We start from the raw sequence: 13,165 nt of genomic DNA, 5'->3' as shown, positions 1-13,165 counted from the left end.
TCATCTCTTCTCCCCCACCCCCCTTCATTTCCTCCCTCCTTACCCCACACAGGCTTCAACAAATCCCTTTAAATCTGTTTGATCAATAGTTCAAAACAAGGATTCAAGAGAGAGAGAGAGAAGGGGCAGGGCCTCAGCGGCTTCTCCTTCAGGGGTTGAATCCCTCTTAATTATTGCATATCAAAGTTAGTTCAAAGGGTTAGCAGAAGAGCAGGATGTCTGTATCAAAGGCGAACTCCGCTAATCACCTGCATTTCCTACCTTCAGTAATCTTTCTCGGGTGGAGGGAGTCTGTTCTAAGATCTGTTTTCACAGCTAATCCTGCTCAAAGAATGAATGAATCATACTGGCCAAAATGGCTGTAGAGGATGCCAAAAACTAATGAGTTACAAAATATCCCGAGAAGCTTTAAACTCTGCTTCAGATCGTGAAGACAGATAGAAAAGAGAGAAAATGCCTTCTGATTAGCTCTGGCATCCAGATGTAAAAATCCCAACAGCTTAAAAGCTGGGAGCATAATAGCACCTGTTCTGATTCACTGTCAATGGGCAAATAATCGTTCCTAAACTGCAAATTGAACTGTTTGAAGCCAGGGTTATTTAATTAGGAAAATAATGAGATTTATAACAATTCCCCCCCATACACCCTTTTTTTTTTTTTTAAGATTTTATTTATTTACTTGAGAGAGAGACAGTGAGAGAGAGCATGAACGAGGAGAAGGTCAGAGAGAGAAGCAGACTCCCCATGGAGCTGGGAGCCCGATGCGGGACTCGATCCCGGGACTCCAGGATCATGACCTGAGCCGAAGGCAGTCGTCCAACCAACTGAGCCACCCAGGCGTCCCGAACTCTTTCTTGATGGTGGGGACAACCACAGAAAGCCCATCTTATGCAGATTTACACAAATCAATACGAAGCGTCAGATGCATTTTATGTGCAATGTATTTAATTTGTATCGCACCGTGTTAAATGGACTTGAGCTGATTCCAGGTGGGATTTCATTCATTTTCCATTTTCCTAATTTGAATTTTTTAAAACATCTGCTTTGTCCCGTTTTGTCTCCTTGATTTCAGCCAGACTGCTAGAGAAGTCAAATCATTTAGACCCGTGATTATCACTGCCAAAGTATTTTAGCAGAACAATCTAGATCTCGGTCAAAATATTTTTCCCCCCTCGCTTCTTGGTTTCATTGTTCTCAGTGTAGACTCATCCCGGTATTTCAGGTGTGAGCTGCTGTTTAAAATCTAAAAATAGCGGTGCCTGGGTGGCTCAGTGGGTTAAAGCCTCTGCCTTCAGCTCAGGTCATGATTCCCGGGTGCTGGTATAGAGCCCTGCATCTGGCTGTCTGCTCAGCAGGGAGCCTGCTTCCTCCATTCTCTCTCTGCCTGTCTCTCTGCCTACTTGTGATCTCTGTCAAATAAATAAATAAAGTCTAAAAATAGTGGCGCCTGGGTGGCTCAGTCCTTAAGCGTCTGCCTTTGGCTCAGGTCATGATCCCAGGGTCCTGGGATTGAACCCCACATCGGGCTCGCTGTTCAGTGGGGAGCCTGCTTTTCCCTCTCCCACTCCCCCTGCTTAGGTTCCCTCTCTTGCTGTCTCTCTGTCAAATAAATAAATAGAATCTCAAAAAGAAAATCTAAATATACTTGGTGGTGGGCCGCATGTCTGGCTGGCTCAGCTGGAAGGGCATGCAACTCTTGATCTCGGGGTCATGAGTCAGGCCACATGTTGTGTGTAGAGATTACTTAAATAATAAACAAGCAAATAAATAAAATCTAAAAATGCATAGTTTCTAAGACATAAATGGCACTCTTGGTATAACTGGATTTTCCTCCAGAACATCATCCCACTTAAATGCATCTCAACACTGTGCCATAGGAACATTCCGGGTCCTGAGTAATAGCTGGTGCCATTCAGCACAGGCGACCTGAGACCTGAGACTTCCTTCCCTTGGTTCCCTCTGTTGGGCTGGGGCTGCTTGTCCACCACTCAAATGGTGCATGGGAGCTACTTCTGCCAAGTACTCCTTTTTTTTTTTCCTGCTTCAGCTGAAAACATCAAACACCCTTTGATAGTATGATAAGTCTGGTGACTAGGTGTGTTACAGGATTTATTTTGAAGTTGGACAATTATGACCAAGGATAAAGGAGAGAGCCCCAGGGTTCCCTCTCTGCTGGGGAATCTTTGTTTCCTGTTTCCTAACTGAAGAGAGAATATCAGGGTACCAAAGGCCTCTGGCAATAAACACAGACAAAAGGATTGATGGGAAATCCTGTAACACAGCAGAAACATTCATCAGCACTTCGTATGTGGCAGAACCTGTGGTTAGATGTTGGGGAGACCAAATTAAACACAGTCCTTGGCCCTGAAGAGCTAGCATCCAGTCAGAAGACACACAATGTATCTAGGGAGGATTCCAATATATTTTAACAAGCGCTAAGACAAAGGCATAAATGCGGGGCTGGAGGACCACAGAGGAGGGCATAACTAGACCTTCTGGAGAAGTAAAGAAATGCATCTACAGAGGAGGTGCTATTTGAGCTGGGTTTTGTGGGATGAGTAGGAGTTTCCTGGATAGGAAAGTAGGGAATGGTCTCACCCCAGGCTCAGAGGGTGAAGCACGTGGAAGGGAAGAGAGGTGCATTTCAGCTCTAGGGAGAGATTCTGTGAGGCTGGGGCAGGTGGTGGACAGACAAGATGATGCTCGATGATGAGGAACCTGATGCGCCATGCCAAGAAAACTGGATTCTATTCTACGTGCAGGGTCAAGTCAGCAAAGGCATTGAAGCTTGAAAACAGCATGACCTAAACTGCTTCTTCAGAAAGTGGGACTGGTGGCAGCGTGGGGCTGGGGTTGTGCTGGATGAAAGGGGATGCTGGGCCATCACTCAGGTCTTGGTTGTAACTGCCCAGATGGGGAGGAGGAGGTCAAACATCAGGCCTTGGCACAGAAGCCATGAGAAGAACCAAGCAAGGTGTGGGATTTTATTTTTTTAAAGATTTTATTTGTTTATTTGACAGACAGAGATTACAAGTAGCAGAGAGGCAGGTGTGTGTGTGGGGCAGACTCCCCACTGAGCAGAGAGCCCGATGTGGGGTTTGATCCCAGGACCCTGAGACCATGACCTGAGCCGAAGGCAGAGGCTTTAGCCCACTGAGCCACCCAGGCGCCCCAAGGGGTAGGATTTGAAAGCGGAAGTCTATGAGTTGATGTGGGATGTGGCGAGTGAGTGGGAAGGAGCTGAGAGAACGTGGCCCTTTCTGATTTCCCACGTGGGGTGGACTGAGGTGTTAGGAAAGCAGAGATGGTAGGGGGGACAGGTGGCCATGAGGAAAGCCATCTAGATCATCAAGTTCTGGCTAACTATCTAACACTGAGGTATTTTCCATGAGGGACGCTCTCCTTCTCGCCTCCCACGGACAAAGGGGATGAGAGGATACAGACATCAGACCCCAGAGGGTCACAAACAGGGCGTGGAGCAAGATGGAAAAGCAGAAGTCTCTGTCTCTGTTTCTCTCTGCACTGAGAGAGTACAGGATTTGGGGTTGGGCTGGCCTGGTTGGATCCCAAGACTGGCTTATCATACGCCCCCACAACACCCACCTCCCCTACACATCCATCCACCTACTGGTCTCGGTATTTGCAAAGCTCTGTTGTGATTGTCTACTTAGTTGTCTCCATCGCTAGATGATAAACACTGTGAGGACAGGGCTATCGCTGATTCATCTTGATAAGCTCATGTGTCGAATTCCTGGCTCTCAGTAGAAGTTCCATACAATTTTGATGTGATAAATGGATGCACAAAAAAATGTGTAGTAACTTCGGGGTGTTGGGCAAGTTACTTCACCTTTCTGGGCTACAACGTCCCCAACCAGTATCTGGCACTCCTTTCCTCCATAATGACTACATTTCGAAGGTTCAGCGTGGAAAAACATGTGTAGGGCCTAGTACAGCAGCTGGCACTCATAACACTCTAAACAGGTGTCTTTTACCTCTTTTCTAGGCCAGAACTGTCCATAAATTTCAGTACCCAGCACAACACAGGGCCCTCCACAGACCTTTGGTAAAGCCAACTCACCAAGGCTAACTCTCCCCTAAATTGAGGCCTTATTTGGGAATGGGGTCACTGTTTCTAGGTCTCCTAAAAAGTCAGAGCAGTTTTGAGGAAAGTGAGAATATTAAGTCTCACGTAGAATTTAAGAAACAAAACAGAGAAAGGATGGCCAGTTGGCTCAGTGGGTTAAGCCTCTGCCTTCGGCTCAGGTCATGATCTCAGGGTCCTGGGATGGAGCCCCACATGGGATCTCTGATATGGGGAGCCTGCTTCCCCCCTCTCTCTGCCTGCCTCTCTGCCTACTTATGTCTCTCTCTCTCTCTCTGTCAAAGAAATAAATAAAATCTTAAAAACAAAACAAAACAGAGGATCATAGGGGAAGGGAGGGAAAAATAAAATAAGATGAAATCAGAGAGGGAGATAAACCATAAGAAACTCTTAACTCCAGGAAACAAACAGGGTTGCTGGAGGGGGAGCAGGCGGGGGGATGGGGTAACTGAGTGATGGGCATTGTTTTTTAAGATTTTATTTATTTGACAGAGAGAGACACAGAGAGGGAACACAAGCAGGGGGAGGGGGAGAGGGAGGAGCAGGCTTCCTGCAGAGCAGGGAGCACGAAGTGGGGCTCCATCCCAGGACCCTGGGATCATGACCCGAGCTTAACTGACTGAGCCACCAGGCGCCCCTGGTGGTGGGCATTAAGGAGGGCACGTGATGGCCTGAGCCCTGGGTGTTCTATGCCTCTATGAATCACTGAACTCCACCTCGGAAAAACACACTACATGTTAATTAATTGGATTTAAACAAAATAAATCTTTAAAACACGAGAATGTGAGATCTCCCTGGAAAATGGCTTTTGGTACATTTTCAGATCTGCCAAGGCTGCTGGCTCGTTAAGAATCGTGGCGTTACTCAGGATGCCAGCAACCAAAATGAGAAAGCAGATGTCCCTTTGGCAGCATTTACCCTGGAGCTGCATCTGCATTATTTGGGGATTAGAGACGGCGGGATGGGGGCAGAGGGCGGCGGGAGAGGACAGCTTTACTACAAATGCGTCTGTGTCAGAGGCATTCTCTCTGCTCCAACGTCAGGGCACCAAAGCTCACAAAGGCAGGCCTCGGAGGCCAGGTTCTCGCACAGGGCACCCGATGTGCCCCCCAGAGCCTCCCAGGAGACCCCAGGAGCTCTGTCAGCCGCAGAACAGAGCAACCCTCCTCACCCACAGTTTTGGCCCAGATGCTGCCATCTCGACGCCCCTTGGCAGGGATTAGGGGTTCCCTGAAAATCTCAGGCTGATCCTCTTAGTTCCACACTGAGCATCGGGGCCAAAGGAACATTTAGACGGAGCTCAGAAGAAGTGAAAATTCCCAGAGAAATTCCCGAAGGGCCCCCCCAGCCTCCGCTCTGTCGCTCTGCTGCCCCTCGGCGGGAACCCACGGGGCTTCTCCAGGAAGCAGGGCAGGCTGGCGCGTGAGGCCCCCGCCTGCAGCCTCCCGAGTGACAGCTGCTCTGGTTCAGGTCAAAGGCAGAGTGTCAGAGCCCGTGATTTATACGCACTTAGGAATGGGAATTGCTATTTGTTACGGCTCCTGTGTCAAAACCAGTTTGATTTCCATAAATTTTGCTTTCCTTAAAAGAAAATCAAAGCAGCTGAAACAAGCAGGTCTTTGGCAGAATCTCACAGGAAATGTTCAGGAAAATAAAAGAGGAGAAGGGCATGTCGAGAAAAGACAAAGACTGTAGGATATAAACGCAGAGCGGCTGTAAATGTTATGGTTTGGTTCTGTGAGGTCAGGAGGTAAAGCAAACCGCCCGCAACGGCTCGGGAGCCTAGGAGGCATCTGGCAGATGGCTTGCAACTCAGTGTGGGGGCAGCCCCCCCGGGGGCAGAGGGGTAGAGGCCGGGGAGACGGCTCTGGCCTCTTTCCTGACTGTGTGGCCTTGGCTTGGTCAGGTCTCAGCTCAGCCTAGGTCCTCATGTTCTCGAAGGCTTCTTCCAGGCCAGCATCGTGGGAATGGAGGGTGGGCTCCCAGAGCCCCCAGAGACACTGTTTAGTTGCTAGTCTCTGTGAATCGGCCCCCATGTTGGAGCCCCCCCGTGAGGTAGGGCTACGGAGTTCCCTTTTCCAGCAGCAACAGCCTCAGAGCTCTCCTGACTCGGCTCTGGCATCCAGCCAGGAGCAGTTCTAACTAACCAGGCATCCACGAGCTTCCTTCCTCAAGGATAGGTTCTGCCTTCCTTTTACTTAAAAAATTAGATGAGGGGCACCTGAGTGGCTCAGTGGGTTAAGCCTCTGCCTTCGCCTCAGGTCATGATCTCAGGGTCCTGGGATCGAGTCCCACATCAGGCTCTCTGCTCTGCAGGGAGCCTGCTTCCCCCTTCTCTCTGCCTGCCACACTGCCTACTTGTGATCTCTGTCTGTCAAATAAATGATCTTTAAAAAAAAAATTAGATGAGGTTGTGTGTGACTTCGTAAACCCAAATGCCTCTCCACCCTACCTTGTTCCCCAGGCACTTTCACAACTTGTCCTAGTCCATTCCGGCTGCTGCAATGAAATTAATCACAGCCAGGGGTGGCCGATGAACAAGAGAAATCCATTTCTTCCGGCTGGGAGGCTGGAAGGCCAACATCAGGGAGCCCAAGTGGGCGGGTTCAGGCCTGCTTCCAGGCTCCCAAGTGGCTGTCTCCTCACCGGAGAAGGAGAGAGGAAGCCCTCTGGGGTCTCTTTTGTAAGGGCATGAGTCCCATTCACGAGGGCTTCCCCCTCATGATCCCAAAGGCCCCACCTTCTAAATCTACCACATCAGGCATTAGGCTATCAGTGGAGGAATTTGGAGGGGATGCAGGCAGACCAGACTCTTCATACTCTTCTTCCTCCGTGCCCTGTCATCGCCGACAGACCCTGTTGCACAAAATGGGCTGGGAGGGGTGGGGAGGAGAGGGGAGCGGGTGAGTGCGGCGACAGACACGACTATGAAAAGCCCAGAAAAAATGAAAACGCTGACCCTGTCTCAATGTATATCAGTTGGAAAAGGTAACATGGCCCTTCCCGGGTCAGTGAAGGAGTCAGCGAGCTAAGAGGACGTGTACGTAATTTGGTGACCTGTGGCAGTGTCGCTCTGGCCCTGTGGGGGCCACGTCCTTTCATCCATGCCGCCACGTTCCCCAGCTGCTGCCTACTGAGAATGTGTAAAACAAACAAACAAAAAAATTTAACTGAATGATATTTACGTTTCTAGGGTAGTTTACAGCTGACTTCTTGAGCCCTTTTGGTTGCCTACAACCTCTTCTCAGGACAAACCAGGTTCTGCCATCTTTGGATCAAGACCCTAAGATGCAGACCAAACCGGGTCTGATTCTCTTCCCTCAAAAGGAGGGGGTGACTCCCACTGCAAGAGGAGACCCCAAACCTACCTGGAGTCCAATTCCGAAGAAGCACATTTTAAAAAATGAATGGCTATCACGAATTTATAGCTAACAACACTGTGCCACGTACTTGGAGAGCTGTAATGTCCTTACCATAACAACAGCAGCCTGGAAATTATGTGAGATGAAGGATGTGCTAACCTGATTGTGGTAAACATTTGCCGTATGCACGTGTATCAAATCATCACACCGTACTTAAACTTACACAAGGTTGGATGTTGATTATTTCTTTAGTGACATTAGAAAATAAAAGAATGCCCACCCATGAGCTCTGCACACATGAGCTCTGGAATCCCCTTGTGGAGAGGGGAAGCCAATTGCTTTGAGTTTCCCTGGTGTGTTCTCCAGGGGGCCCGCCTAGCTCTAGTATCCGTCCCCCCAAGAGTCACCCTTCTAGGGGAATTCTTCGTCTGGTTACTCCATGTGCCTGGGTGTTGTGGTATATCTGACTCAGGGTGTGATGCAGCCTTCTCTGGCCAGGATCCTGCCTTGGATGTCCCCTGGAGGTGGCCCAAGCCTCCTCACAGCTTTGGCCAAAGAAAGCTATCTGTGCCTGGAGCCCTCTGGGTAGGCCCCATTTTTTTTTTTTAAGATTTTATTTATTTATTTGACAGAGAGATCACAAGTAGGCGAGAGGCAGGCAGAGAGAGAGGGGGAAGCAGGCTCCCTGCTGAGCAGAAAGCCCGATGCGGGGCTTGATCCCAGGACCCTGGGATCATGACCTGGGCTGAAGGCAGAGGCTTAACCCACTGAGCCACCCAGGTGTGGGTAGGCCCCATTTGACCAGGAGTTTACTTCTCACGGTTCCCATTTTAAAAATGAAGACATTGAAGTTTTGGGAGTTGAAGTAATTTGCCCCAGCCTCACAGCTAGTGAATTGTGGACAGATGGTAGAATTTGGACAACAGGTTTCTGGTCCCAAAGTTTATTTTTTCCTCTACACCACACTACACTGCTTGCTACCAGAAGCCCCCAAACACCAAATCACTTGAACGCAGCTGCATATTCACTAAGAAATAAAATCACACTGGGGCGCCTGGGTGGCTCAGGAGGTTAAGCCTCTGCCTTCGGCTCAAGTCATGATCTCGGGGTCCTGGGATCGAACCCCGCATCAGGCTTTCTGCTCAGCGGGGAGCCTGCTTCTCATCTCTGTCAAATAAAATCTTAAAGAAAGAAAGAAAATCACAGAGAACATGGCCTGTTGCTGTATTTGGGTTACCTAGGACTATGTCACCTCTCCCCTAGGTTATGTTTTCTGGGAGTGTGAATATAGCGGTTGAGATTAGAAACCTTGCCAGTTGTGAGGGTCCAGCTGCACCCTACTCTACATGGGGTACACTGACAAAACCCATTTCGTCAGAAAACTCACGAAGACTTAAGGGTGTCCTCTTGGCAATCAACGGAGCCCCTGGCTTTGGTGGGGCAGCCCTGAGACACACCATCCAATCCTGTAGGATTCATACCTGCGCTCAAGCCTTCTGAAGAATTTGGATGAAGGCCGGGGGGGGGGGGGGGGGACAGGAGGAGGGGGCAGGGTTCCTCCCCAGGCGCGCTGGCAGGTTTAGCTTCGCTTTTACGCTGGTTCCTTGCGCCCTCTCGTGGTCAAGTGAAGTGGGCGCTCATGCGGCCCATGCTGAAGTTCCAGGTACTCCCTTCCAGAGGCGTTTCCCAATTTTTGGTGGAAATTCCCCATGGAACACTAATTCTTTTCTTGTAAACCTCAGTACTTCCCCACTTTATGAGACTGACCTTAAGCTTTCTAATTATAACTGAAAACATGTTTCCAAATTTAAAAATTTTGTGAAATACAGAAAAGTGTAAAGAAGAAAATAAAAAGTCACATATACTCTAACCCCGCAGACAGTCACTATCAAAATTTTGGTAAATTCTCCAAATTTCTTTCTATGCAGGTACAGATGCACATATACATATAGCATATATCTGTTTAATATACAATATAATTAATCTATCACCAGCTCCAGAACTAGCCATCACTAATCATCACTAATGCCTACACGTCCCCATGTGTGTCTCCTCTAGTCAGTCACGCCGCCTGCCTCTCCAGCACTGATGTTTACGGTTAGCATTCAGTTGCTTCTTCTTTTAAAGATTTTATTTACTGGGTCCTGGGTTTGAGTCCTTCACTGGGTTCCTTGCTCAGCGGGGAGCCTTCTGCTCCCTTTGGTTCTTGCGTTCTTTCTCCCTCTGACAAATAGATTAAATCTTAAAAAAAAAAAATTTAAAAAGTATTTACTTTAGAGAGAGAGGGAGTGCACAAAAAGGGGGAGAGGCAGAAAGAGAGAGAAGCAGACTCCCCTGCTGAGCAAGGAGTCTGACATGGGGCTCCATCCCGGGATCATGATCTGAACTGAAAGCAGAGGCTTACCTGACTGAGCCACCCAGGTGTCCCTCCACTGCTTCTTCTTAAAGTAAAATTACAACACACACACATACGCACACACACAGTTTGGGGTTACACTGTATTTACTTTTGCTTCCTCTTCTTTGTTTTTCACTGAACCTTTCCCTTAGATCATCAAATGCTAATCAGAACATTTGGCTGTACCATAATCTGGAACATGGGTATATCATAGTTTATTCAATGAATCCTCTAAATGTTGACCATTTAGTTTGTTTTAAAATTTTTACTATTCTAAATCACTCAAGCTGTTTAAGAGAAGTCTTTGCAAACAGAATTTTGGGGTATGGTATACTGACATCTTTGATCACTCTGTCCCTCTGTGCTAGAAGCCATTCCCTTGTCATCCACCTAAGCCATTCTGAGATAGCCTTTCCTCGGAGCAGCCTTTAGTCTCCACCCCCAGCATACTGAGGGGCATTCACCACTGGGTCCCTCTGTGCCCTGCAGTCTCCCTGTAGAAGGCCAAGGGACATGGTTTGTACCTCTTCTGAAGGCAAAGATGCCTTTAGTTGCTCAGTGACTGGGGGACCTTCACTCCTCATCAGCCTTTTAGAGTCCCTGAAAACAAACAAGTGAGCCCTTTTGCTTTAATGAAAAGAATTAAATAATACCACTGGCTTCAGAATCTTTTTTACATTTAGCGTCATTGAATTACCAAATCTTCATGGTGGGGCCTCTGCTCTTCAGTTGTTTTTCATTTCTGAGGGTAAAATTATACTAACCTTCTGAGATTTTTCTCTCAAAAAGGTAATGGAGGCAGATCAGCAGGCTGTCTTGACTAGAGCAGGTGACCTGTACTGGGAAACTGCTTGCCCTCGAGTTGATGTGGGCCTCTGAACCCAGACAGCACTGACATGTAGGGCTGTTTCCTCCTACCTCCTACATAAGCTCTCAGCATGGTGCCCTGCACATAACGAGTACTTAGCAAATGTCTCACCCATGAAGGAGTCTAAAATCCCTTTCCTGCTCTAAAATCCCATTTCTAAAGACTTTATAGAAGAACGCCATGTTACTAGGATTTGGAGTTCCCAAGGCTTTAGATCCCAAGTGCAGTGGGGGGAAGAGAACTGGCTGTAGTTTCAAGGTGGTTGAGGCCAGGGTCTTGGTATGGGCATTGAGCATGAACCTGGATCCAGCTAAGTTGACAGGGCCGGAGAGACATGAAGCAAAGGAAGGATTTCCTGGGTGGCAGCCGTTTTTCTTAACTCCTTCTTTCATCGCCTTCCTGAGGAAGTCTCTCTGTACGCCTAGGGTGGGGTCAAGTCCTTTCAGAAGAAAGATCTTTGGATAACAGAAGCTGAATGAAGGAGTGTTGCCAAATTCCCATTCAAATGCTTTTTTTTTTTTTTAAAATATTTTATTTATTTGACACAGAGAGAGAAATCACAAGTAGGCAGAGAGGCAGGCAGAGAGAGGGGAGAAAGCAGGCTCCCTGTGGAGCAGAGAGCCCAACGTGGGGCTCGATCCCAGGACCCTGGGATCACGACCCGAGCCGAAGGCAGAGGCTTCAACCCACTGAGCTACCCAGGCGCCCCACAAGTGCTCTTTTTAATAGCCTTTAATGGCCGCCATAACTGACCAAGGCACACACACACATAGACACATATATGCACAGGTACGTATATTAGAGCCAATCTTTGTACAGCTTTTAAACTCTTACAGCATATTCTTTTTCATCTGTTATTAACTAATGAACATCTCCCACATGCCAGGTATCTATATGCTATGGATACATTATTTTATTTCTTATCCACTCAATCCTTTGTAGTAGATACTATTTATTTCTATTATGCAAAGGTAGAGACTGAGTCACAGAGAGGTTAAGTTGCTTGCCTAAGACCGAAGAGCTGGCTCATCTAGGATACAAACTCAGCCTCAGCCTCTTTTGACTCCAAAGCTCATTTTATTTAGCCTGCTAAGTAATACTGCTTTGCTTATGATATTTATCATATTCTGCCTCATTCAGCAGGTATTGGTCCAAGTCCTACATTATGAGCCCTTTGGGAGCATTTATCTTACTTATCTATTAGCCTGAAATGCCTTCCTTACACACAACAGACAAATAATGATATCTGCCTACTGATTCAAGTGGCAACTTGTAGACAACATCAATAACTTTTTTGGGGGGGCTTTTATTCTCTCCCCAACTTTTTATTTTGAAAAATTTAAAACTTACAGGAAAGTGTACATTTCTATTTTTTTTTTTTTAAGATTTTATTTATTTGCCAGAGAGAGAGAGCGAGAGCGCGCACAGGCAGGCAGAGTGGCAGCAGAGGCAGAGGGAGAAGCAGGCTTCCTGCGGAGCAAGGAGCCCGATGTGGGACTCGATGCCAGGATGCTGGGATCACGACCCGAGCCGAAGGCAGCCGCTTAACCAACTGAGCCGCCCAGGTGTCCCGGAAAGTGTACATTTCTTGTTCTTGTTTTTGTTTTCTTAACCATTTGAGGTACACGCAGATACATGCTATTTCACTCCTAAATACTTTAGCATACATCTCCTAAAATCAAGGCCATTTCTGCATAACCAGATGCAATTATGAACATCAGAAAATTATACATTGTTGTACTACTAACATAATAAAGTCGAATTTTCCCAATTATGCCAATAATGGTTCCCAATAGCTTTTTTTTTTTTTTAAATCCAGGTTTCAAGTGAGGATCACATTGCTTGCAGTGCCATACCTTTCTTTTTTTTTTTTTTTTTTTTAAGATTTTATTTATTTATTTGACAGAGAGAGATCACAAGTAGGCAGAGAGGCAGGCAGAGAGAGAGGAGGAAGCAGGCTCCCTACTGAGCAGAGAGCCCGATGCGGGGCTCGATCCCAGGACCCTGAGATCATGACCTGAGCCGAAGGCAGCGGCTTAACCCACTGAGCCACCCAGGCGCCCCCATACCTTTCTTTTTAATCTAGAATAGTTCATTAGCCTTTTTCTTAATCTTTCCTGAAATTTTACATTTTAGAAGAGACTCAGCGGTTGTTTTGCAGAATGTCCCTCCATGTGAATTTGTCCGATTGTTCCATGAATAGAGTCACAACTTTAGCGAGAATAATACCTTTGTGACCTCCGAGCATCACACGGGGAGCAGGTGACACGGCCTGTACCATCCCTGGTCCTGGTCAGTTTGCTTGCTTGGTGAAGGGGGACGTCTCCCAGTGAAGGTCTCTTTTTCTCTTCAGTAAGGAGTCTGTAGGCTGACGCTTTGGAACTGCGTGACTGTCTTCAAATGTCTAGCATCTGTGGATAACTTTTTCCTGAAATT

Source organism: Mustela putorius, unplaced genomic scaffold (assembly GCF_011764305.1).
Source record: "Mustela putorius furo isolate JIRA1106 unplaced genomic scaffold, ASM1176430v1.1 tig00003976_pilon_pilon_pilon, whole genome shotgun sequence".
Classification (NCBI taxonomy): domain Eukaryota; kingdom Metazoa; phylum Chordata; class Mammalia; order Carnivora; family Mustelidae; genus Mustela; species Mustela putorius.
This window is presented reverse-complemented; position numbering follows the sequence as displayed.